Source organism: Bombus impatiens, unplaced genomic scaffold, assembly GCF_000188095.3.
Source record: "Bombus impatiens unplaced genomic scaffold, BIMP_2.2 scf_0317, whole genome shotgun sequence".
Classification (NCBI taxonomy): domain Eukaryota; kingdom Metazoa; phylum Arthropoda; class Insecta; order Hymenoptera; family Apidae; genus Bombus; species Bombus impatiens.
The window spans coordinates 620,384-625,614 of NT_176736.1; the positions used below are offsets into that span (position 1 = coordinate 620,384).

At 39.3% G+C, this 5,231-nt stretch overlaps 1 long non-coding RNA gene across 1 annotated transcript; it reads right to left on the bottom strand.

Moving 5' to 3' along the window:
* Positions 1 to 232: 232 nt before the first annotated feature.
* Positions 233 to 578, bottom strand: LOC117151598. Its single transcript, XR_004461626.1, has 2 exons — positions 519 to 578; positions 233 to 481 (listed from the first exon to the last, which is right to left on the bottom strand). It is a non-coding gene; the product is annotated as an uncharacterized LOC117151598 (long non-coding RNA).
* Between the last annotated feature and the right edge of the window lie 4,653 nt (positions 579 to 5,231).

A 5,231-nucleotide genomic window follows, 5' to 3' on the forward strand; every position in this document is an offset into this window, starting at 1 on the left:
TCGTATCGAAAAGAACCACCACTCTTTCCAAGTTTATGAGGACTATCGGGATCGATGGGACATAACTGTGAGATGATCCGTAGATTTCTTTTTGCTAGCTGTTTATTCGACCAATCGCGGAGAGACGCAATCTCGAGGAAGCGCGTCAATGGGAGTCGTAAATTCCCGTTACGATTTGACAATCGACGCCACGAACTGATCGATCCCCTATTTCGATTAATATAACACTTGATTAACAGTTCAAAGATATTATATAATTCCAACAACTTTGTAGAAAAGATAGTTACGCTGGTGCGTAAGGTATAAATTAAGTAGGTGAATGATTGAAGGGTGAAAACCCGATAAAGAGATGTTGACTGTTCAAAGATATTATATAATTCTAACAACTTTGTAGAAAAGATAGTTACGCTGGTGCGTAAGGTATAAATTAAGTAGGTGAATGATTGAAGGGTGAAAACTCAGTAAAGAGATGTTGACTGTTCTAAAGATGATGAACCAGTTCAGAGATGTTGACTGACCTGTAGTCGTAGATCCAGTGAAGTCCGATGACGATGCTGTTGCAAAGGAAAACTCTTACTCGGTGGTGGTCGCTTGCGGGTGGAATCCCGGGAAACATAGGAAAACCCGTTTCCCCAATTTTTTGCCTGTTGGAGCAATAACCGTAAGGAACTTCTTGACTCGAAGATGTTTTATGCCAATTGACGGCCTTAACGGTAAATCAAAAGCTTGGTTTTATGACAGTTCCTCAGGATTATTGCGGTCCGCTTAATTCTATGTGTACAGCTGGTGGCCGCCTCAAACATAAAGAGTCACCGGACGAATCTATTCGTTCGAATCTTACGAAAGACCTGTTAGAACGAACGAAAGGTTGTTGAATAGTAATTTGATGTTCTCCTTTGTTTTTTATTTTGTGTAAGAAGCGTTAAAATGACTAGAAAGTTAGAAAGTTAAGTGAATATTAATGATATCGGAAGAAACGAATCATTCTGGCACTTGGCTATTTATTGTCATCGGACGTTTAGATAGCTCTGTTATTCACACACACACACGTGCACATACACTGCTGAGTATTCTGACTTGCTGTTTTACGACATCGTTCCCGTGGGGCTTAAATGACTTAAGAAACGAGGTAAACATAATGCAAGCCTGCCGCATTAGCGTTATTCATTTTATGATTCATTCATAGAAGACATTTGTAACATTTCACTGTATCATACACAGGGTGTTAGATTTTATTATTACCTTGTATTCTAATCTGTTGTTTATCCTGAACAGGAAAAAATGCTTTTACAGGGAATTCTTTTCGAAAATCTTCTCAATTCATCACACTTGTTGAAACAAGAGCGCGTCTGAGGAATAAAACACGTTATTCTTCGATAAGCAATAAATAAATAAAACCAAATAAAACGTATATACATTGAAAATGGATGAAAAGTTGGAATCAAATTTTCTCGAATAAAATCGATATTATTGTTATTATGACTTAATATTATTTTTGTTAGGACTTAATAATCCTCTGTATTGTATTATCATCGTTTTACAAGTTTATCCTATGTACCTATCGAATAACTTGTTTCTACATAACGTTTAACACAGATCGGGTAATCGCGATGCTCCTCTGTGTAATTCCAGCGGAATGGTGGCCGCGACGTTCGAAGCGCGAGGAAAAATGGAGCAACCGGGTAACATCTGATAGAAATGTTTCCCGCGGCAAATTTCATTTCGTCGAATATCATTTAGTGTGAAAATCGCAAACTCAGAATTAAATTTACGCCGGTATTCTCTCCTCGAAATATCGTCTACTCAACGCGTGCTAAAATCAAGAACCGTGTCACATATACAACCTCATAGGATGCGTTTATCCACGACATGTTAACGTCGATACGTTAACACCAAGGAACTGGCGTTAACTCTTAGGTTGGCAACTAAGTGATTGCGGATTTTGTCAATACCACCTAATGACAAAATCCGCAATCACATAGTTTCCAACCCAATATTTCGATATATACAAACCATTCTTTCTTACCAAAATTATGGTAGGCTTCTAGAGAAAAATGAAAGTCTGTTTGTTTATCGAAACACGAACAAAATTCAAACACAAGTGAGATAAAAATTTTAGAATTGCAATAGGATTAAGACAATCTTCTCCGAAGTAAAATTACGTATGAAGAAAATGTAACCGCATATGTTCAACTTATCTTTTCACATAGAATCACTGCCTCATCAGTTGTATCAGTTTTCCATTCCACAACTTCCTATACAACCACTTCATCCAGATTATACAGGGTAGCGGCTGTGTTCGGTTTAAATGTGTTTGCCACTGGATAGCAACAGAAAGGGTTACCCAGAATGTAACGAAAGGCAGATCTTTGAAATTGGATCAGCCAACACTACGAAATAAATGAAATAGCATGAATGAATCAGCTCGTAACTAATTAAACGACATACGTATCACCTTTCGACGTTATTTCGGTATATTTCGGACTTTTCGAAATCGGATAATTAATCTGGACTTACTCGGCGGGTCTACGAATAATTTTTGCTGGAAATTACAGCGGATGTTAAGCCCGCACGACCATTCTAATTAAATTTGCGGTGCCGTTTATCAATCTGAATGGAGTACGCGCGCGAGTGCGTGCCGTGCATTTCGCCCGTGTATCGCGATGTCCGTGCACGATTTCGAAAATTTCCATCGTCGCGTCGTTACTGTATTTTATAACGAGACCCGTTCCCGTCGTGTTCATTAAACGATAACAATGGTCGGTGTGTTAAAATATGACGACATAACTGGTGAAAAATTGAGGGAAAAATCGAATGGAAAGGTCGAATCATACATATATCAGATTTACAATGTTTTACTGTCCAACTTCCCTCGCACAATAATTTGCCAATTAGTGATATTAGCAAATTGGGAGATTTCGTTTCCACCCTTTGCTCTATCGCTACGATTTCCGTATTAATCACATCGTTCGCTATAATTTCATTTTCTCTGGATCTTTAAAAAACAGTTCCAATATCTAAATAGCATCTATGGAAAACGACCAAGAATTACGTTAAACGGAAAGATTCGTTATTACCAACACTGATTGCCAGTGAATTTAAACACGCTGAGAAAAAGAAGCAGCATAATTCTTAAACGATTTTTTCCATTTACATAAATCGTCAGAAAAGCGGAACTGACTCTTCATACCAATTCCAGTCGCTTTGTTAGCTGCACACAAGCTTTAAATATTTTTAACGATCATAGAAATCGAGGAAAGATAAGAAGAAACAGACGAAGGAAAATAAAGCATTAAAAACGAAAAAGCGGAACGTTCGAAGGTGGTAGAAAACGCGACTCACGAACAGCAATTTCGCGCACAAAAACCTAAAACTGAATGGCGACCGTGGTGTTCGTGTCTTAACAGCTCGCGCTTTCGGTCGGTCAACTTAAAACTGATAGCTTCATATCCTGGGCGTATGGAGGGCAGGAACGCGTGAGAGGGCTGCTACTTTAAACGTGCCACGCTCGATATTAATGCCCGTTTCCACGAGTGCAACGTTAACCAACGGCGGGATCGCCATAATTTTGCGAAATTGGTTGCCCGCGGGACGTTTATAATGCGAACAGGCCACGTAACCCGAGACCGTGTATCTTTCGGAGCGTCGCGATAAAGTTATAACGATTAAAAAAGGTGACGACTTGATCCCTGCAACGATCGTGCAACCAGTAAACTGGTGTATGCACAGGCAATTACGAAACTTTAAAATCGCCAGCTCTGTCTCGCCGCTCGCATGCGAATTCGCGTGAATTCGATTCCGCACGTAACACGTGCGATCGTGTCAAGTTTATTTTTTCCGTAGGTAAAAATTTGTTGGTTTCTTGGAAGATTTATATCGCTGGGACAAAATGGAAATCGCGTGGGGTGTGTAGGGTCAACGAATACTTCGTAACTTTCTCGATATACCAGGCATTCGGTGATTTACCAACTAGCAACGTCAACGAATTGACGTGTTGCAAATTGTAGATTATGAACATTTTCGTTCGATTCTTCGTCTTTACAATGTATGCGTTTAGTGGTTGTTTTTGTAAGGATACGTTTTGAATATGATTAAAGGAATTGGAAATTTCGTTGCTCTTATTTAAAACGTTGTTCCATATTGTCGCAAATTACCGGTTTACGAAACGATGTTCAAAACCACAAAAATGTGGTTTGGATGTCAAAAACACAGCGAAACCCGTTCGGGAAAATTGCACGCGTCTTTCGTCCCATTCTAAAACAATAGTTTTCGAAAAACTGAAAAGCACAATTGAAATGACACAGCTGTTTCTCGGATCTGGGTTAAGACCTGAAAACGTATTCACAAATCCCAAGGACGTGAGTTCTAATTAGTTTTTCGTAGAAAATTCTAGCGACAAAAAAAGGAAGTAAAATCACGCCCGACAAAGAATAATATACCACGATGAAAATAGAACATACACCGCGTAATCACGTACTCGCAACCCTTTATCAAGCAATTCTCCATTATATCTCTATTTACAGATTTTCATCGAAATAAAGTGCCATAATACAACAGAAGCACCTCATTGCTATAATGTTCTCCCAGTTTCCCTCGTCTATCTTCGTTTTTTCAATTTAATTATGCAAAAGGCAAAACCTGCACAAAGCCACGTGTCGTACTTATTTCCGTAACCAATTCTTTTTGCATTACTCATAGAGTCGATAGAAGGCGAACCAAAAATATCGAAGTCGATGGTCGAGCGATTTTATTTTACATAGTATTTGATAATCCGTAACAATATACTAAAGATGAGTCATAGTATGCAAGTTTGATTATTCTACGCAGAGTTGATGATCGACTTTTGAAACGTTGAAGCTCAAGTGATTGAAATAACATTAGCTTACTGTATATAGTTTCGTACGGCTTTTTCCTATACACTAGCTCGACAAACACGAAGCTATCAGTGTTAACAATCGACCGAGTTTGCACGATAGCGGCAACGGGTATCTGACGGAGTTGCTGAATTTCCACAAGGACGAAAAAGCCAGCCGTACGTGTCCTTTTATGAAAACCGATATACTCCCGGGAGTCGATATACCCATTCGCGACAGCATCTCTGCTCATAATTTCGTACGTAATATCACGAGTACGGCCGCGTCGCTGAATTTCCAAACTTCAGAAACTCTCTGCACCGAACTTCGCTCCCCCTGTGTGCTCGCCAGTCTCGCAGTTACTTTCTGTCTCCGTTC